Source organism: Vicugna pacos, chromosome 10 (genome assembly GCF_048564905.1).
Source record: "Vicugna pacos chromosome 10, VicPac4, whole genome shotgun sequence".
In the NCBI taxonomy this organism is placed as follows: Eukaryota; Metazoa; Chordata; class Mammalia; order Artiodactyla; family Camelidae; genus Vicugna; species Vicugna pacos.
In genome coordinates this window covers 66119426-66141518 of record NC_132996.1, presented here as the reverse complement: position 1 = coordinate 66141518, position 22093 = coordinate 66119426, and the positions used below count along the sequence as shown (strand labels likewise).

At 47.0% G+C, this 22093-nt stretch overlaps 2 long non-coding RNA genes and 1 pseudogene across 2 annotated transcripts in view; 2 read left to right on the top strand and 1 right to left on the bottom strand.

The window, feature by feature from the left end:
* Positions 1-22093, bottom strand: part of LOC140698794 (uncharacterized) — a 58843-nt gene that overhangs the window by 29382 nt on the left and 7368 nt on the right. The gene's annotated exons all lie outside the window — the stretch shown is intronic.
* Positions 2-8306, top strand: LOC140699071 (uncharacterized). The gene is made up of 4 exons (XR_012077090.1): positions 2-83; positions 1889-1988; positions 2760-2915; positions 6630-8306. It is a non-coding gene; the product is annotated as an uncharacterized lncRNA (long non-coding RNA).
* On the top strand, positions 19442-21031 carry LOC102543675 (small ribosomal subunit protein eS8 pseudogene; annotated as a pseudogene).

The following is a 22093-nucleotide window of genomic DNA, read 5'->3' as shown; positions in this document are numbered from 1 at the left end:
TACCAGCTTTTGATGGCAGTCTTAGGACTGTCCCAGAAGTCCTGGAGCAAGCAGTGTTCATCCAGTGAAGTTTAACCTGCCAAGTATGCCTACTGTTGGGGAGGAAAAGCTTTTCCTCTACCCTTCTAGAGTCTTTGGCTGATCTAATAATTAAATTGATATAAGACAGAGTAACAGGAGAAAAACAAACAAACAAAATTTAATAATATGAATACCTCCTCTATACATGGGCGACACCCAGGAAAACAGCATTCCCAACATGGTGGAAGCCCTCACCTTAAACACCATTCTTAGCTTAGACAACAAAAGATGTTGGGGGTGGAGAGATAGTTTTGGGAGGTTACCAGGAAAAGCACAGTAATCAAAGGTAAGATTGTTATGCAGACTTAAATCTTTGCCTTCTGTACAAGAGTTTCTAGAGGTAAGGTCATCCTTTTTTTCCTGGTACATTGAGGGAGATAACCCTTATACACAGAGATTTTCCTTAAATGTTTGAATGTCTCTTATGAAAGAGTAACTTTTGCTCAGTTTTCTGAGCTTTTCCTGTGTCTGCAGTTGCTTAAAAATAATCAGCTTAAAATGATCCTTATGCCAGAGACATTTCGGGGTGGCAAATTCTGCTCCCCGTTAGTAGTGAAGATGAACAGAGGGAGGTAGAGGGTGAGGACGGCTGTGGGGCTGAGTTAGGAGTGAATAAGGGGCCCTCATATTTCAGTGGGATGATTTCCAGGTCCCTGAGTTGTGATACACTCTGCTCACTAGCTTCTCACCCCAACCCTGTGAGATGAACAGGATCCACACTGTCTAACTTAAACATGGAGAGATGGCGGTTTAAGAAAGATGAAATAGCCAAATACGCATGGTTAGCAAGTGACGCAGACATCACACTGCCTCTCTCCTAATGAGGTCAGTGGGAAGGAAGCATTGTAGAAACTGCTGGAGAGCAGCTTGACGCAGCAGGGGGTAGGAATGTTGTGGGAGAATAGGTTCTTGCCTAGCACAAGAAAGCATTCAAGAGCAAGGCACAGTAAAGTGAAAGCAAATTTATTTAGAGAGATACACACTCTACAGACAGAGTGCAGTTGGTCTCACTCCGAAGGGAAAACAGCTTAGGAGATACACACTCCAAAGGTAGAATGTGGGCCATCTCAGAAAGGTGAGAGGGAGAGAGACAGAGAGGGGTGGAGATGTTTAGTTTAAAGTAAAGAAGGCAATAGAGAGCGACCACGAGGTGCAGAGCTGTTAGGTTTTACGGACTCACTAATTTTATATACTCGTGAGTAGGAGGGTTATTCCAACTACTTTTGGGAAGGGGAGAGGATTTCCAGGAATCTGCCCCCTCTACCTATTTACTTTTTATGGTCAGCCTAGGAACTGTCACAGCATGTGTGAGTGTGCCTGAGCCCCAAGGTCTACTGATAGTCAAATCTTCTGCCATCTTTGTTCTAACCAGTTTGTCCTGTCCTCAACTGGCTGTGTCATTCCTTCAAGGGTTGTACCTGCCCCCTTCACTCCTGTACCTGGAAGATCTCTGGCCAACTGGTTGCAGGGAGCAGGGCAGTGGAGGGCCACACTGGGTCTCCTTCATGTCATCCCCACAGTGGTCAGCCTCCTCTCTAGGACTGTCATATCATGCTGGTATTGATACAGGAAAATGTAGGGCACGTGAGAGGATGGTCAAGTCCCAGGTCTCGGTCGAGTCCCTGGGAAGCACCCTGCCAGGTGAAGGTTTCTGGCTTTGCATAGGAAATGAAACTAACAAGATGAAAAATAACAAGATGGCTATTGAGTTGTTCAAGCCTGTGTTTCTACCTAAACTGATCTTATGACTAACATGTTCCCCTCTCTGTGCATTCTTTTCTTAGAATAACTTATCCTTTCACCCTAGAGTTCTTTAAAGAAGGTCATGGACTGAACCTCAAGAAAACGGGCAGACCCTCCTCAGGTCCTCCATTACAACAGCAAGTTCTTATCAAGACGAAAAGAAGGTAACATCTTATAAAACAGCCTGATTGTTATCACCTTTTCTATTCCATCCGGTTTTTCTATAAAACTTCAAGACCCCAACCTCAAGAGGGACTCACAGTCTTAAAGGCATTAGCCTGCTGTGACTCCCTTTGTCAGGCAAAGCAATAAAGCTGTTCTTTTCTATCCTCCCAAAACTCTGCCTCTGACTCTCATTTCGGCTATCGGGGTACAGAGGCCAGTTCTTTGGCAACAGAAAGAATTCAAGAGCAAGTAAGTAAGTGAGTGAAAGTAGATTTATTTACAGAGGTGCACACTAGAGTGTAGGCCATCTCAGAAGAGAAAGGCTAAGAGGTGGAGTGGAGGGGGGTGATTAGAGTATAAGGAGATACACACTCCATAGACAGAGTGCAGGCGGTCTCACAAGGTGGGGGGGGGGGGTGGGGAGAGAGAGAGAGAGAGAGACCTCTAGCCAGTGCACTGGTTTTTATATGCTAACAAGTGAGAGGATTATTCCAATTGCTTTGGGGAAGGGGTTGGGGATTCCCAGCAATTGGGCCACGGCCCTCTTTTTGACCTTTCATGGTTAGCCTCGGAACTGTCATGGTGCCCGTGGGTGCCATTCATCATGCTAATACATTACAATGTGTACAGTGTAGCTCAAGATCCACTGGAGGTCCAACCTCCCGCCATCTTCGGTCTCCAGGTCTATTGGGATTTTTTTCGCCATCTTGTGCTAATTGCTGTGTCATTCCTTTAATGGCTGTGCCCTGCCCCCTTCCTTTCTGTCTCAGTATCGGTCCCAGATGGAGAGAAGGAGGCCTCTCTAGCTTTGAAGACTGGGAACAGACATCCACACTGAAAAGCCTCGCTCATCAGATAAGAGAGGATGAAGCAAGCACCTGGGAGAGTACACTGAGATTTATGCCTGTTAGAAGTTTACTGAAATGGTAACCAAGATTGTTATTTTTCTAAAAGGGGGACTAACACAATACATAGATAACTTTGATGAAAATTTGTAAAAAAGTCATAGAGCTTGGAGGAAGGAGTGATATCTGAAAGGAAGATCCAGGAATTATCTCATGGAGGAGCCTCACAGGCTGAGAAAAGGGCATGTGAGAAGGCATTGAAGCCCTAAAAGGCAGTGAGTGTGTTTAGGGTGAGCAAGAAGTGTGCACTGCCCAGGGGGTGGGGCTCCCAGCAATCCCAGCTTAGCAATACTCAGAGTAGACCCTGAGAATCATCTTGTGAAGACACAAATGAATGAATGAATGAATGAATACAAGAACAATGTGGAATGGCTGCAGGATGGTTCTGGTGAGAACTGCCCTGGGCAGGGTTCAAATCAGGAAAAGCCTCGCATGCTGTGCTAAGGATGGAGGATTCTGTTCAGGAGGAGGCAGGGAACCTTATAAAGCAGGAATGTGCGAGGACCAGATCTAGGGTGTAGAAAGAGATGTTGGGGACAAGTTGGGGCTGGGATAGAATGTCAGGGACAGAGCCTGGCAACAGCAAGTTCAGCTCAGAGGTGCTGCAGTGCCTCAGCAGAGAGACAAGAGGGAGCCTGGATGGAGGGAGAACTTTAGAAGGCTGGAGCCCGCAGGAGCACTGCCTGGCCCCCCTGCCCCCTTCCTCCTCTATTATTCATTACTCTCACTATTTGGATGGACTGATAAGACTGCCTTGGAGAAAATCCCAAACTATCTGACCACAGAGTCACTTTGGAAATGGGGTGATCTCAGAGAGGGAGGAGCTTCCCACGGCTTCCTCCTGCCCCACGGGACCTCACAGCCCCCACACCAGCCCAAAACAGTACCAAGAACTACAGCTTTCTGGGGATCTTGCCAGGACCTCGTGATCCTTGCATTTTATCAGGGACAAAACAGACCAGTGTGGGTGGCTTGGAACCCAGGTCCTCCTAGCCAGCCAAGTGGGTGAAAGCTGGGCAGAGCAGGGAGGTGCCCAGGGAGACAGAGCCTGGAAGGATAGAGCCCATGCCCCCACATCCCTACAGAAGCCGGTGAGCAAGGTTTTCCATCTTGTCCTCACAAGGAGTCTCTGACGTCTCCTGTAGACTGGTAGCGTCACAGAAGTAGAGACTGGTTAATCAGAGGGAGAGTGAAAGGAAAAAACACCCAAAGGGAGCAGTCACTGGGGCAATGAGAGAGAATATGATTCTGACACAGAGCACCTCCCAGGTACAGGACCAGAGTCGAAAGTTCTTCCTAGCTACTTCTGTCTCTTCCTTTCTTTGTTTGATAAATATGGCCAACTCACCCCTTATCTTTAAAAAATCTTCACAGTCCTATTTTTCTCAAGCCATCACTCCTTTTCCACAGCCCATTTATTGTTGAATTTTGTGAACAGTCAGTCCTTTCTGGGTCTACTTTCTGTCTTCCATTCATTTCTTGGACTGTTATAATCTTCTCCAATTCTGTTAGCACCGATAGGAATCCCTCCCTTTGGTCTATTAGGTAAGGGTGTGCGAGGGGCTCTCAAACACTGGATGAAATCCCTTGGCACAATGTCTTCGCCCTCTTCATCTCATTCCTAAGATAGACATTATTACTCCATCTCTGCAGATGAGGACACGGACACTCAGACCTCTGAGAGGCATCTGGTGGGTTGACATCCCTTGCCCCTGGCAATGCCGTGTCCCTTGGCTCTTTGACAATACACAGTCTTGATTCTACTGTTAGATCGCCCCTTCTTTTATCTCCTCCATTTATTTCCCTTCTTCTCCCTTCCCCCTAAATGTTCTTGGTCCTTGGCTATTACTCAATATTTTGTCCTTTAGGGACCACATCTAGGATGACTCTGCATCTCAAACCACATCCACTTACCTCCTATGCATAAAAACTAACTGTCCCACTAGCTCAGCGTAACTCCCTGAGTCAAGGGACAGGCCTCCCCAGATGGGCTCTTTGGGACTATCCAGGTCTAACCTTCCCTGCTTCCGGTATAAAACTGAATTTGTCATCTTCCCTTCCAAAAGCCCTTCCTTTTAACATTATCATTTCTATTAATGGCTCCACTCTTCAGCCTGTCACTTCGTCTCAGAATTCTAGAACATCTTCTACTTCTCTTGCCTCCCATCTTTGCAAAAAAGTTGTGTTCGACAGATTCTACCTCCATCAGTGTTTCCTATCAGCCTCTTTTATTCCGATGCCACTGCTACTGCCCTGATTGAGGGTCCCCAACATTCAGCCACTGTGTGCCCTGCTGGAGTGCCATTTTCCTGGGCCCAGCTCTTACTAGGACTTCTGCCCTCATACCTTCCATGGTTTCTTGTTGTCCAGTCAATTAAGTAGGGATAGAGTGAGAAAGGAAAGCACACAAATATTAATAGTTTCCCTGAAGACACTGGCTTTGCCTGGAGCTCCAACCCAAAAGGCTAAAAAAATATATAGGATGTCATCAAAGAGGACGATAGGGGCGGTGGTGGGAATTCTCTTATCTTTGTGCAAAATCATGGTAGGAACATCCCCTGTTATTCTGATCATGAGACCAACTAGTGACTAAGGAGATGGATGTCCTACCACAAAAGAGATGCTCCTCATTAGTCTGCAGAGTGAAAGAGGATCAAAAAATAAAAAAGGATGGGCTAAGGGGAAATCACTAAATCCTAGAATACCAAAATAAGAAGTCTCCTGGAGACCTGAAGAGGAGAAGGAACACAACAATACATATAAAGATAAGGCTGACATTACCTGGTAGGGAACCAGTGTGAGAATGAATGGGTGATGCTCATTTTAGAATACTTGGAAAACCCAATATTCTTATCTTTGATTCTCACATCAGATAAAACTAACATGCATTTTTTTTGAGGGGGGAGGTAACTAGACTGGCATGCATTTTTACAAAGCATTTGGGTCAGGGGAGGACAATGGCATGGACTATGGGCCAGACCCCAGAGAATACTAGTATTACAATGTCCAGATTTTAGCCTAAGCTCTGGCCCCTGTTGGCTATGTGACTTTCCTTGACTAGGTCACTTTATTTCTCTGAGCCTCAGTCAACTCATCTGTAAAATGGAGGTAATACCTACCTCACAGGATTATGAAGGTAAAATCAGACAAATACAATAAAAACTAAAAACACGTGAACAGGCTACACCCAATATAAGGAATGTATTATTCTTGCTGTTTTACTGTTATGATATCAGTAGTGCCATGGTTGTGGTGCTGTGGCCACTGTTTGTTTCTTTGGCTGTCAGTACTGATAATGAACACTTCTTGAGCATTCCTAAGCCTATGTTAAATCCTTTAAATCCATTATCCATTTTAATCCTCATAGTAGTCCTATAAGGACCACTAAGGACATTAAGGCTCAGAGAGGTTAAGTAGCTTGCCTAAGGTCCCACAGTTTATAAGCAGAGACAGAATTTGTCTGATTCTGTAGCCCACACTCTTTCCACCAAATGGCACTCATCAATGAGAGTAGTGTCTAAATGGTAAGTGGTAAAACCTAAAACCATTCATTCATTCATGCAACAGCTATTGACTGAGTGCCCGTTCATGCCAGGCTCAACCGGAACAAGGCGGCCAAAGTCAGAGGATGGAGCCATTCTCCACTGGCAGGAAGAACTTCACTGGGGACCTTTGGTTCGGCTGTGAAGTTTACTAAGTTCAAGCGCATTTGCTTATTTCATAATGTTTTCATAGTTTTTAGATCTGGAAGGACCTCATCACACCACCAAGATGACGAATTCCCCGTGGGGATGAAGGACTTGACCAGGGCTGTGTGGCAAATTAAGCAGCAGAACAAGGACTAGAAGCTCAAGTTTTCTGAATCAAAGGTCAGAGCTCTTTCATCTGTGATCTAGTTGCCGACAACAAACAAGACAAATACACATGGCAAGATCCAACACCACAAAGCACACACGTGTGTTTGTGCTGATTGGGTCTCAAAGCTCCAAAGGGTCTCAGAGCCTGGACCCCGAAGTTGCCTCCTGCCTCACCCTTGGCTCTGTCTGGGTCCTCTCCTCTCATCTTGGAGAGACTCAGGGTTGGGAGGCTTCAGTCTCCTCAGACTTGCAGATCTTGGCAGGCTCATCTCCAGCCACCACGGCCACCACCCACCCCTGGCCTTTGGCTTGCCTGGCAGCTGACTCCCATGGTTTTGCCCAAACATGGGGTGACCTACAGGAAGGAATGTACTGAGAAGTGAAATGTACCATTCCCGTTTTACAGTTGGGGAAATCAGAGCTCAGTGAAGTTAAGGAATTCACATAAGTAGGATTTGACTTTTAGAACTAATTCCAAAGGACAAGCTCGCTCCAAACTAGCAGGACTTTAGGAATTCGTTAATTCTTTTGAAGCTCAGATTTCTTTTGTGAAATTGGAGATATATATACATCCTGCTCACCTCAGATGGCTGTTGTGGAGATCACTTGAAGCAATGAATATAAAAGCACCTTTAAATCATCATAGATGCAGCTTAAATAAAACAGATGCATATCTATGTACAGATAGGACATTTACACACATCTGAAGTGCTGAAGGCAAATCATCATCTAGTTTAACTGCATGGTTTCACTATGGTGGTTGCAGAGCCAGGACTATAATTTGGTTCCTACTCTAGGGTTCCTAACCCAGGAGGCCAGCCTTCTCCTGAAGCTGAGCTGAGCAGAAACGTTGCCACTGTGTTCCAGTGGCTCTCCTCCCATGATTACTAGCAAGCAGGACAGACAGCTTTAGAGTTCGGTTTCTGCATGACCAACTTTGAGAGGCTCAGAAAGGGCTGGAGGCAGCACTGGCAGGAAAGGGAGCCTTGGATGGCTGCAGGAGCAGAGCTGAAATGCGGGACACAGGAAGCCTGTGAGCACAGGCTCTGGGGCGGGACCCCTGTTGGGGTACACAGCCCAAGGTGTAGGCCAAGATGCCAGGGTCACAGGAATGCTGTAACCTAGGGTAAATGGGAGCTTGTTCTCAACTTTAACGTAGAAACTGAGGCCAAGAGATTGGCTTGTTCGAAAGCAACCAAACAAGAAATCTGAGAGGTTCCTGTTTCTAAGAGTGATGTGAGCATCTGGATCAGCCCTTGATGAAATTAACTAGAACCCCTGGATGAAATATATCACTAAAATGTGGCAGCCATCAACTACGTCAGCTGTGCAAAGGCTTGTCAGACCTTGGGTGACCTGTCTCTGTGCTGACAGAGCACATCCATCACTCTGGGTCCCATCCCCAAGGGAGATAACACCCAGCCCTGGCACCACCATTTACTGTCCTCGGCCTCCTCTAACTGGAGGCCCAGTGAAGCAGACTGGAGCACTGCAGTGAGAAAGAACACCAAATGGGGGCTGTCTAGGCCTAAGTTCATTGTCCTCACTTTGCATCTTGGGGCTCTCTCCTGTCTTATAAATAAACAAAATGGTTTTGAACAGATAATCTCTAAATTCCCCAAATCACAGAAAAATCACAAAAATGTGTGATTCTGCTTTAGAGAGATAGGTTGCTTCCTGGTGAAGGTACCACTTCCCCTGTTTCAAGGTGGCCGACCCAAGGAGGCAGTTGGGGCAGTGTGAGCAGGGGCCATGAGCAGGGGCCAGCCCAGCCCCCGTGCTGGCCACTGAGAGGAATCACCTGCCAGCTTCTAAGTCATCTAGGAGTCCTGTCTAGATTAGCAGCGCTAAGGGCATACACGCCCATAGGAGATGTCTGTCCCAAGACCAAACAGGTCGCCAGCCTCATATCTCCTTATCTCCTTATCTTCTGCCCTAGTCCCTGACAGAAAGGGGAGGTGTCCTCCTTAGAGGCCATTGCTCTGAGCCCCCACATTCAAACCTACACCCTCTCAAGCCCTCAGAGAGATCCCACTTCCACCCAACTCCATCTCTAATTACCTCTGAAGTGTATGTTCTCCCTCCTCCCCAAGGCACTGCCCAAACCCCAGCATCTTCATCTTTCTGCGAGAGTTCTGCAGCCAGCAGGTTAGATCTTTTGTGATCTGGTGCCTACCTCACTTTCCTGGCCCTTTTCTCTCTTCTAGTCATCCTGTCCTGCAGCCATGGAAAGTGGTGTGTTCCCCAAGCACAGCCATGACCTGAGTCCTCCTGGCTTTTGGTCCGTGCTCATCTCCTGGCCAAAGTGCCCTTCCCACCTCTTCGGCCTGCAATTCCTACTTGACCATAAGATTTAGTTCTCGAGTTGCCTCCCTGTGGCTAAGTCAGAAGCTCCCTTCTCTGTGCTCCCAAAGCGCTTCTTCTATATAGCATGGAAATTATTAACGCATCTACCTCTATCACCAGACCAATAGGCTCCTGTGGGAAGAGGATTCAGAGTTGAATCCTTAGCGTGGGGCACATGCTACATGCTTGTTAAACATTTGTGAAAATGAAATAAACCATAGTTCAATGAAAAATCAAAACAAAACAAAACAAAAACAAATTTTTAAAAACCCTTACTTTTCCTGAAATAAATAAATACATACGTACAAACATACATACATACAATCTGTAAAAGCTGGTGTTGGGGGTGCTGGATTCTGTGAAAACTCCAGGGAGAGCTTTGAGGAGAGATGAAGTCAGAGAAATGGGACTCACACCAGAGCAGGGGGTGGCCAGCCTGTGGCCCCAGTGCCACGCTGGGCAGCCAGGTCCTCTCTGGAAGTAAGTGAACTGGGGGGAAGCCCCGCCCTTGGCCAGAAGACATTCCAGTGCAACCATTGCATTGCTTGCTGTGTGCTCCTGGACAAGTCATTTCTTTTTTTCATTAAGCATTTCTCGGCGTGGTGGTGGCTTTGGAGTGTGTCACATTAGCTAAGCTGAATGAACTACCTTTTCCAGAACTCCCCTCCCTGTGGGGTCCTGGGGTGGGGTGGCCGCAGAGAGAAATGTGTGCAAGACTTGGAGAATGCAGGTGAAGCATGGCCCTTTTATGCTCTGAAGGTGGAGCAGGGCAGATTCGGGGCAGCTCACGCCCGCTTGCTGGTGTGGGGCGGCCGCTGGGCCCACAGCTCCTCCAGCTCCTCGGCCAGGTATGTGCAGCTCTGGGGTGAGGGGCCCTAGCTTGTCCTAGAGATTGCCAGTGATGAGAGCCATTCCAGTCTGTCCCTCGTCTCCCCCAGTCCGTATCCACCTTCCCTACCGAGATTGCCCTGCTGAGCCACAAAGACAACACTTTACACAGACCACAGAAACAGCCCCACCAGCGCAGGAGCCCTGACCCCGAGGACAAACCCCTGACTCTCCGTGGCTCATAGGGGTTCTGCTTCTCCGCTCGAACCTGCCAGATACTCTGTGACAGGCAACTTCCTAGGCACAGGAGATAGGAAAATGAATGTGAGCCCTCTTCTGGGTCTCGGATTCTCTATCTGTACAATGGGAGGAGGGGTACTTACATAATTTTTAGGATTGCAACTGCTCTCCCAATTGTCTGATCAGCTTAGCACACGGAACCACACACTGCACACCCTATGGGCTTTGGGAGCCGTTCCCCTGGACAGGGCTCCATGGGTTGAGAAATCCTCCAGGAGCCAGGCTTCATGATGTTAAGGCTGTGTCTGCCTGGGGCTAAAAGGGAGACCTTTGGGATCTATCACTTCACTCGGCCAATTAACCACAACTTATTTTTCCCTTTCATCCTGTGATCAAAGATCTTCCCCGCAGTGGGTGGGAGGTGGGAGGCACGGTCTCTACGCTGTGCTTTTCAAACTATCAGCGGTGAAGGACTAGCTTTTTTATTTTTATTTTTATTTATGTATTTATTTTTTGTGGCAGGAGATAATTAGGCTTATTTATTTTTATTTTATTTATTTTTAATGGGAGTGCTGGGGAACCCAGGACCTTGTACACACCAAGCATGCACTCTACCACTAAGCTATACTCCCCTGCAAGGACTAGCTCTTTTTAAAAAACTTCCAGTTTACCACAGATCCATGCTTTCATAAAATACAATAAAAAATAAATGAAAGCAAAACAAAACAAAACAAAACCCCAATATCCAAGACCAGAATTATTAAAGAGTTCGTAGGTACAAAATTCCTCCATCAAATTGTTATAAACATTTCTAGATGCTCACTGTCACTTTCTGTACTTAGCTCGGTGTGTGCAGGCAGCAAGCCACTCACGCATGGTGTGCCCATCTGAAGGTAACAGAGGTGCACAGCCAGCTCCTCAACTTGGGGAAGCTCCTTGTTCTCCTCATGTGGAACAAAGAAAGGTGGCCTGGGAACCACTCACTCTGTAACCTTGCTTCTGGCTGGACCCCGTCCAGTCTCAGGTTTCTTATCTGTAAGAACCACAAGTGCAGACTGTGAACTCTCCACCGGGAGGTGAAGACCATCTGAGCCACAGCTGGGATTCGGCTGTGGCTGCTAGTCTGTAATTGATAAAAGGGCTTGTGAAGGGGCACATGTCAGGAGGCTGGGAGGCAGGCATGAAGCTGGAGAGACAGTGGTGTCTTGCTCAGCTCTGCCTCATTTGGCTGAAGGATATTTTCACAGGATGTCTCTGGGATGAAGGGAGCACATGCTGCCACTGGCCTGGAGGCACAGAAGGTGCGGAGAGGAGAAGGCACTTGAGACATCAGCCAGGTTTGGGGTGGCCAGGTTTGCAAGGGGTGCAGTGTGTTTACCTCCTCAAAGTCCCTGCTATTGGGAGTGTGTGAGGGTGACCTCGTGAAGCACAAGGTCTTCTGCAGCATTTGCTAAGCAGGGGCAGCTGCAAGGCAAGTTCTTTCAGGAAGTAAAAGTGGGCATGTTGGAGAGACATATGAGATATTCTCTGGGGCCCCATAATAAGTGGGGAGACTTTGATCTCCAGCTTGCGTTCTCAGCTGGACAGAGTCACCCCCAAGGGGACAAAAACTGATTCTCAGGGGGTGAAAAAAATCTTGCTCTTTCTATATATAAACACAGATATACATACAGTAAGTAAATTGACAACTATGGTATTAAACTTTTTTTCCCATTTTTAAATTATTTTTTTGTTGTATCTTTTCCTTTTTTTCCTTTTTTTTCTTTTCCTTTTTTTTTTTTTTTTGTATTAAACTTTTAAGAGGGGTTATGATTGTGGAAAGAAATGTCTAAAATGGTTCCTTAGGGGCAAGAGAATGAAAAAGGTTTACTCACAGTAACCTAGAAGGTCTGAAGTCCTGCTATTATGTATATAGATGCAATAAGCCAATGGAATTCACTCATATCCAGGTTATCAGAAACAACAAACCCCAAATTCCTGAATATCCCACAAACAGGGACATCAAAGAAGTCTTCAGCATTCCCATACCCACTGCTTTTCAGCACTAGGCGAGTCTCCTGCAAAGCACTGATTTGTCCGCTTGTCACTTCTCGGCTCACTGCGACCTCCAAGCTGTGATAAGAAGCTGCTAACTCACCTCAGGCACTGCATGAGAGAGTTTAGGAGGTCTGGTGCAGCCTGGTTAGGTCTAACGAGCCAAGTCTCTGCTTTTATACCAGATTCTGCATGGTGGTTCCAGACACATTAACTGAATGGGGAGCTCTTCCCCCCTCACTCCCAGATCCTGCCCCACGCAGAGTCTGCAGCAGCAGCACCTTCAGACTTCCTCTCCCTCCCCCACAGAACCCCCCCCCCCCAGAGTGCTGTCTCCCAGCTCCGGCTGGCTCCAGCCCTGCTCCACTCAACTTGAGCCATCTAAGACATGCACTGGACCCTGTCACTCTGCTGCTTGAAACCTTTCCCATTGTACTTAGATAGTCCAAACCCCTCACTTCATGACTGTTTTCTGATTTTGAAAAGTCAAGTTCTTTCTTGTTTCATGACCTTTGCCTGAACTGCTGGCTTTACCCCGAGATGTTCCTCCTGTCCCCCTGCCCATGTCCAGCCCCAAAGTTCTCCCTCGGAGCAGTTTTCTCCATCTCCCGGCCATACCTTAGCCTCTATCACCCTGTTTTCTTTCCTTCGTAGCAGTTGTCTCACTTTGTTTACTGGTTTGTCGACTTTCTTACCACTAGATTGGAAACTTCCTGAGGGCAGGGACCAGGCCTTTTTGCCTCCTACTGTGTACTCCACCCCTAGCTGAATGCCCAGCACATAGTAGGCTTCAGCGGCTATTTGCTGAGTGAGTGAAAGCATGCACACGCCAACACCATGTTGTAAGAAGGAGCAGGCTGCAGTGATTTCACATGTAAATGGTCCTGAACTGGAAGACTGCCTCTCCCAGAGCCTTTCGCCCACACTCAAGCCCAGCACTGCCATTAAGGATCCCCATGGGGAGGTAACAAGAAAAGACTGAAGCCAGAGAGCCCAGTACTCTCCAGGGGATACAACCTGAGCGACCATGGGGGACATCACGTTGTTAACCGCCCACAAAGGTTATTGATAATTTACCCAGGAGATAAGTTTCAAATTCTTACCTCCTCCCCAGGAGGCTTGGTCAATGAGCTGGTAGGAAGGGTGATTCCTTCTCTGCCTGCTCCAGTGAAAATGTCCCCAAGCTGGATAGGAGGGAAGAGGGGGCTGGATAACCATGCCTACAGCACTGGCAATGTTAGCAACCTCCATGCACTACAGTGTCCTCTTTACTTTTCAAGGCACTGGGTGACTTCCATCCAATCTCCGTGGAGAGTGTCTCCCCAGCCTGATTCAGCCATGCTAATTCATTGTGTTATTAGTAACAGCCATGGGTGTCTATTTTCAAAGATTTTCCTGTCTTTGGTCTCCCTGATTCAGCCAACTTAATGCTATGATGAGCCCAACTGATCAGCTCTGCTGTGCTCTGGGGAAGAAAGTAGAAAGACTATCCGTTAACTAGTGTAGGCTAGAACTCTGCCAGTGCCTCCCATGTGTTATCTCACAGGTGAGGCACCACCTGTGAGGCAGGTTTTATTATTTCCATTTTATAGAAGAGGAAATATAGACTCAGGGGCAATAAAAATGTACTCCAAACCACAAAGATACTAACTGAAAACCCATTAAGAGGTCTTAATTGGGACAGGTTGTATTGTTAAGTCCTAAGTATATGTGATAAAAGATTTATATTTGGTTAAATTTAGACATCCACTATGTAATCCATGATCAGACGAGATTTCACTAGAGAGGAGTCAATGTTAATAAAGTCAAGTAACATCTTTTTATCAGCCAGCAAATGTGCAATGGGGGTGGGCCTCTGCCAGGGGCCAATGAGATTAGAGGACTTTTCGGCGGCATGAATGAAAGCTGGGCGGCCTGAGTTCAGGCCCAGTCTTGTTTTTCACACATAGTGTGCCTTTAGGCCAGCTCCTCACCTCTCTGGACCTCAGTTTCCCCAGTAATAAAACAAAGAGGTAGAACAATTTATCACTTAAAAAGTCCCTTCTAGCTCGAGTGTCCTATGAGTGAATCATTCATACCTGGACACACCAGCTTCTTTCCCGAATTCTTTTCTAACCAGTGTTATCATGTTTCCTGGCTCCAAGTCACAAAAGCTCAAGATCCCCATTGTCCTGTCACCCCCGACCAATATTCTTTCTTTCATGATATTCAGATTTCAGGCATTCCCATCCATCCTTGCCACCCCTATCCTGCTTCAAGTTACAGTCGCTTTCCGACTAGTCTTTTCTTTAGCCTTGGCTTGTCTGTTCCAGCCTGAGGATGCTACCAGACTGATCTTAAGAAGCCATAAAACTGATCTCTCTGCTGTAAACCTTCAGTGACTCCTTTGATGCTACAGCCTCTCAAGTTCCAAGGGCTGGACCCAACTCATGTCCTTGCCTCTCAACTAATCCTGTGGACACATAACATCTTGTGACATCTCCTTTTCTATAAAATACACAGAATGGATAAGGTCCTGCTCAAAAATGCCCTAATTCTGCTAGAGCCAGAAGGATTTTTCTGCTGCCTCTGGTGTTTTCCAGCCCCCGGGCTGCCTACTGTTCATATGTCTCACGAATCACCGTAGGTCTGGCTGGTGGGAGGTCTAGGGCCACGATCTGTGCTCATTCTATGACACTGGGTGTGATATTTCACTCCCCTGAGCCTGTTCTGCATCTGCAGGAAAGGGAAAGTCATTCTTTTCCTGCTCCCTTACAGATTTGTTGAGAAGATGAAATGGAGGAATGACTCCAAAAACAACCCTAACTTCCTTCCTTCCTTCCTTCCTTCCTTCCTTCCTTCCTTCCTTCCTTCCTTAAATAACAATCTTATGTGCCAGGCACTTTCCTAGGCATTGGATATCATGGTAAACCAGACAGATTTGATCCCTACCCTCAGGGAGGACCTTACACTGTAGACCAGTGCTGTCCAATAGTACTTTCTGGATTGATGGAAATACAGTAGCTGCTAATCACATGTGGCAACTGAGCACCTGAAATGTAGCTAATGTGACCAAGGATCTGACTCTTTAATTTTATTTAATTTTAACTCATTCAAATTTTAATAACTGCATAGGATTACTGTCCTGGGCTGTGCAGGTCTAGATGTCTAGGTGTAAGGAAGACATCAAAAGTAAATTAATGATTTTTCAAAAAGCTAAACATAGAAGTCCCATATGACCCAGCAATTCACTCCCAGGTATATGCCCAAAAGATAGGTATTCAAACAAATACTTGCACATGAATGTTCATGGTAGCAAAAGGTTGGAAACAACCCAAATGTCCACGAATGGGGAATGCAGCATGTCCATATGATGGGATAGTATTCAGGTACGAAGAGGAATGAAGTACTGACGCATGCTGCCAAGCGGATGAACCTCGAAAGCATTATGCTAAGTGAAAGAAGCCAGACCCAGAGGCCACATATAGTATGATTCTGTGTATATGAAATGGCCAGAAAAGGAACTGTATAGCACCAGAAAGCAGACTAATAGTTGCCAGGGGCTGAAGGAAGGGGAGTCCCCCCAGGGAGTGACTGCTTAATGGGTATGGGGGCTCCTTTTGGGGTGATGACACTGTTTGGAACTAGATGGAAGTGACGGCTGTACAACATTGTACATGTTCTAAATGACATTAAATTGTATACTTTAAAATGATTAATGTCAGGGAACAATATTCAGTAACTTGTAATAGCCTACAATGAAAAAAATATGAAAAGGAATATATATATATATGTATAACTGAATCACTATGCTGTGCACCACAAATTAACACAACGTTGTAAACCAACTATACTTAGATTTTTAAAAAATGGTTAATTGCATGTTATGTGAACTTCACCTCAATATAAACACATAAGTAAACCTAAATGAATGCATATTGTGATCAGTCTTATAAAGGAAAAAACAGGATGCAGTGGTAGAGAATACAGGAGAGCAGGTTGAGCAGGAAGGGGATTCAAGTGAGACCAGATGGTGACAAGGTTTCTGAGAGGAGTGGGGAGCAGAGGGCTCTAGAGAGAGGCAGTGGTGGCAGGACTGCCTGATGGGGAGGGAGCTTGGCAGATGGGAGCTGGAAGGAAGCTAGATTGGGGGGACCACAGCCCACCCTGGGCGGGGCTGGCAAGGTAGGCAGGGCGCTCTCCTCTCCTTGCTTCTTTATTCCTTATTGCCTAGACTTTGGAGAGTGTGTCCTAAAGGGCCTCCTCTTTCCTACTCTTCTCCCAGACAAGCCTCTGGCCCTCCAACCACTAGACATTCCCCATTGGATGGTCCTGCCCCTTTCCTCTCCAAGCACCATCTTCCCTGAAGAGCAATGAAGTCCCCAGTGCTGGAGATCCTTCCCTGCAAATTCTTCAGCCTGAGAGTCCTCTGAAAACCTGTGACTCTCTGCTCAGCTCACTTACGCTGGCCTCATGGAAGGAAAAGTGAGCCGAGGCCTTGGAATCAACTAAAAGGGATGTCCAGGTCCCTGGTTTGCATGCCTCCCTTGATGGAGGTAGAGAAGGCTCAGAAGTAGCAGAGTTGGAGGAAAGCATGAGCTCCAGGTTTGAAGGTCCTGCACGCATGCCTTCCTTACTTTCCCGGTGCTGCCCAGTGCTCCGTGTGGAGAGCTGGCAGGAGCTAAAGCCCAGGACGACTGGCAGAGGTGCCAGGCAGAGGTGGTAGAACATGACTGTCAACAAGCTAGCAAGAAGGGCAGTGGTGTTCCCAGCCATCTGGACGGTGCTTCACACTTCACAACACACTCCATTGATTCCCATTTGATTTTCACAATCACCTGTGGGTGATTCCGCCTCACTTTACAAGATAAGCCCCAGAAACTGACTGCTTCAAGGTCATCCAGCGAGGGTTAGAACCCAGGTCTCCAGACTCCCCGACCCCGAGATCTATCTGTTACCTATTCTCTGATGCCTCCTGGTGACCTCCCAAAGAGAAAAGCCCTGCTCTCTTAAAGAGCATTTGCCACTATTGCTAGGGTGGTGGAAGGGCAGGAGGAATGAACTTCTTTAGTTCTGGGAGTTCCCTAGATGAACAAGACTGTCTCTGGCCTTGTAAAGATAAGATGTCAAAGTCCTCTGCACACAGATGCTTCCTGAATTGCTCTTTCTGAGACAACAGCCAGCGTTTGGCTGGGCTGCCTCTGGCCCCACCTGACATGCTCCTGCGGCCAAGATGCCTACCAACGGTCTCGACAAGGCCAGTGGTACTTGATTCTGCCCAGAGGCTCAGGGACTGCTGTAGATCTGGACCATTTCCTGCAACTTGTATTGCAAAGCTGCAGCCAAAGCAAGCAGATGGATTCGCCCAAGTTTGCTGGGGTACAGCAGGTCAACAGCAAAATGATGCCATGAAATAGACATAGTCTTTGACCTCAGCTATTCCAGGGTTAGCTTGGGTTCCCTGGAACAGACTCTGCAGCTGGGCCTTTATCCCTGCCCGTACCTGGCACAGAAACTGCCAGCCTGGAAAGAGCACTGCCACTGTTTGCTTGTCTGAATGTTAACTAAATTTACCTAATAGGATCAGAGATGAGAGGTCATGGGTTCATTTGGTAAGAGGCTGTAGATCCCTCTGTGGGCCACATAGCCTCCAGGAAAGAGTGTTCACCCTCTCCCCAACCCTAACTTATGCAGACTCTCAGCCAGAGTTGAGTTCAGTAAGTGTGTTTTGACAACACACTTAGGCACTAATTTGCCGTGTGACCTTAAGCAAGCTCTTCCCTCCAAGAACCTCTAGAAACTTATCTGAGCGATAAGGTCCCTAAGATCCTCTTTGCCTCTGTAGTCCTTCACGTGGAGTTTCAGGGCACTCAGCGTGGTGCCATCCACCAGGCTTGGACACCTGGGAAGTATGTTGACATCCCACATCCTGCAGGAACGTGGTGCCCAGGCCCCAGCATTCACACCTCTGTCTCCTTCTACAGGACCCCCCTGGTAGGGGAGCAGGCATGCTACTGATGGCCCGGAGGACCCAAACCAGGTGGACTTGGCCAGAGTAACCTGGGCGTCACGAGCACACACAGAGCTCATCCTGAGGCTTAGGGATTAGCACAGACAAGGGTCTATCGCCCTTGGATCCACATGCGAGGGGCAGTCACTAACAAACACCGTCACTACATTATCTCACTGATACCCCCATCAAAGCCGTTTTGGAGGTGTTATTGTATCTATTTTGATCACATGAAGAAATAGAGATGAATAGAAGTGTGAACTAAGCAGAGTGAGATCACACAGCTAGCGCTTGGGAGACCTAAATCTACATCTTAGCTCTTTATCTCCTCAGTGCTCCTTATCTATGCTAACAGCCAACAACATCTGTGCTGGTACCCATCCTGGGCTGGCTACACTGGGAATCAAGGCCTCGCTTCAAGAGATGCTGATGCAAGAATCCCGGCTTCCTGTGCCCCCAGGGGGAAGGAAGAAGCTGGGCTGGGTCACAGAGGCCTTTGAGTAGTGGGATCAACTCCCTTATTAGCTCAGGTTCATGCCACAGATCTCCCCACAGCTGGCCCTTCACCTGATCTGATTAGCGGCCCGTTCCAGGGCCAAGGCCCAGTGGGAGCAGCTGGTGACAATGACATCCCAGGCAAGGGACTTATCCTGGCTGGGCAGGCCTCAGCCAACGCCACTGCACTGCTCATCCCCTCACTCCGACCATAAACAATTGCTGAGGCCTAACACAATGTTTTATATTTACAGAGTTGTGTTTGTTCTTTCTGGCGAGCAATGGTCAGGTGATTTCCAAAACACTCTGGGTGGTGCAGAGAAACACGTGCTGTTAGCCCACTGTACCCGCAAGCAAACCGTGGTTCCTGGGGGAAGGTGTCACCAGGAAGCCACTGGTAGGACCTGCCTGATTGTGATCCTTTCCCACTTCATCCTTCTGTGAGTACAAGGAGTGGTGCTAGCGGCCGGCCGGGAGGCTGCCCTGCCCTGGGTGCCCCAAGACCAATGACTGTAAGTCAAACGATCTCTAAATTGTTTTTAGGCAGATTCCAATGATGTTACAATGTGTCTGTTGTAAAAAGTGCTCCCTAGGTTTCAGGTGCAGTGGAAAGTCTGCAGCACCCCAGACTGAACCTGAGGGCTGTGGGGCTCTGAGCTGGCAAGGCTCTCTCCTCCTGACTTGATGGGGATCACCGCCCCCTCCGCCTCTGGGCTCTGATTTGCCTGCCATGGTGGCGCCACAAGCCGAGAGCCTCAGGAGCTCAGGTCCTGCTGCGAACAACACCTGGCCTGAGCCCAGCTAGCCTGTCTGTAGCTGCAAGGATGTGAACTTATTCCCGTAAGTCAGTCATTAAGCTGGGGGCCCAGTCACAGGCCAGATAAACAGCCAGAAAGGTCAGTGAAATGCTGACCTTGGAAAGAGCCAATCAGCCTTGCTCCAGGTTGCAGGGATTGGGCAAGATGACCTTTCTGCAGTCTTGGGGTTCTTTGGGTCATTCTCCAGCTGCTGCCCCTTCCAGAGAGAGATAACCTTGTCAGGCACATGTGCATCTCATCATGTCAGAAATATTCTTACAGCACCTTCTGAGGCCTCAGCCTTCACGGCCAGGGCAAATCCTTGCAAAGCCTTCTGAGTGATCCCTTAAGAGACAAATCATGAGCCAGCAATTCCACTCCTAGGTAGATCCATGAGGGAAATAAGTGCAGATGCCTGTGAAAAGACATGTACAAGAACAATCAGGGCAGCTCTCTTCATGGTAGCCCAAACTGGAATCATGCCAAAAGTCCATCCACAGTGGAAAGGATAAAGAAATTATGATGGAGTCACACAACAGAATACTACTCAGCAATGAAAAAGAACGAGCTCTTGCTAATCGCAAGCACTTGGAGAAATCTCACAGACGTATGATGAGCAAAAGAAGGCAGACATGAGCTACTACATGCTGGGTGATTCCATTTTAGATGACATTCAAGAACAGGCAAAATTAACAGATGGTGATGCGAGTCAGAAGACTGGTTACCTTGGGGTGGGGAGATTCCTTGGAAAGGGGCCTAGAGAAATTCTAGGACGTTGGAAAAGCTCTTGTCTGGGTGGTAGTTGTAGAGGTGTGTGAGTGAGTGAGTGTGTGTGTGTGTGTGTGTGTGTGTGTGTGAATTCTTCAAGTCGTATACTTAAGATTTGTGCACTTTACTAATGTGTATGTTATGCCTCAATTTAAAAAATTTAATGACCGCTCTTTCTAGCCAGTGCTGAGCGATGGGCATATCTTGGGACAACTGGCACAAGCGCCACAAGACTGGGGCAAGAAAAAGCCCCATGACTTGAGGCAGAAGTATGAGCTGGGATGCCCCGCAGCCAACACCAAGGCAGGCCCTCACCGCATAAACACCGTCCATGTGCGGGGAGGCAACAAAACATACAGGGCCTTGAGCCTGGATGTGGGAAACTTCACCTGGGTCTCTGAGTGTTGTGCACACAAGACAAGGATTATAGGTGTTGTCTACAATGCATCCAACAATGAGCTGGTCTTCACCAAGACCCTGTACCGACAGTGGTACAAGTCCCACCATGCACTGCCCTTGGGCCACAAGAAGGAGGCCAAGCTGACTCCTGAGGAGGAAGAGATTTTAAACAAAAAATGATCAAAGAAAATTCAGAAGAAATATGATAAAAGGAAAAAGAATGCCGGAATCAGCAGTCTTCTAGAGGAGCCGTTCCCGCAGGACAAGCTTCTTTCATGCATCTCTTCAAGGCCAGGCCAGTGCGGCCAAGCAGACGGCCGTGTGCTAGAGGGCAAGGAGCTGGAGTGCTATCTGAGGAAGATCAAGGCCCGGAGAGGCAAATAAATTCTCCCTTAGCCCATGTAATAAAGGTGTTTATTCTAAATAAATAAAAATAAAAAATTAAATGACCAAATACATTTAAAAAATTTGTCCTTTAGAGTGTACATTCTGACTCTTTTCCCACCAGTGGAAGCACCCCAGCCGCACTTGCTATCTTTGTCAACTGGATGCCGGTTCCATAAATGGTCCTTCAGAGTTTCCTCTGAAGTACGTGATGCTCAGACGGAAGCAGCTCCTTCTCTTGCCTTCATTTCCCTTAGCTTCTGTCTGCCAATATAAAGTGCCAAGGAGAAAGATGGAAGGGGAAGATGGGACCTGGGACATAGGAAGGTTTCATGAAGGGGTGAAAATTTGAGCAGGGCTATGGTGGAAAAAGTTCTGGGAGGATGTTTACAACCCTGGCAACTGATTAATTCTGCAGAATCACAAGGGGAACATAGACATTTTACCTCACATATTTCTGAAAGGGTTGTTTCTTTTTAAATTTTTAAAATAAATTTGATTTATTTATTACTGTATTATTTTTATTATTTTTTTGGCAGGGGAAGGTAATCAGGTTTTATTATTTATTTATTTTTATTTTTTTATTTTTTTGGATTATACGTATTTTTTTAACATTTTTTATTGATTTATAATCATTTTACAATGTTGTGTTAAATTCCAGTGTTCAGCACAATTTTTCAGTCATTCATGGACATATACACACTCATTGTCACATTTTTTTTCCTCTGTGATTTATCATAATTTATTATTTATTTTTAGAGGAGGTCCTGGGGATTGAACCCAGGACCCTGTGCATGCTAAGCATGTGTTCTACCACTTGAGCTATACCTTCCCTGTCAGGTTGATGTTTTTAAATAAACATGAATTTTTTCTGTATTTTAAAATAATAATAGTACATGACCACAAAACTGGTGCAATCCAACTTTCTTAGTTGGCCAGTAGAGAAAGTGGAGGCAGAGGTGGGAGTGCTTTGCTTGAAATCACACCACTGCCCGACTGCTGGCCAGGGCTGGTCATCAGGCCCTTTGGTTACCCTTGTCTTGCTCTTTGGAACTTGTTTTG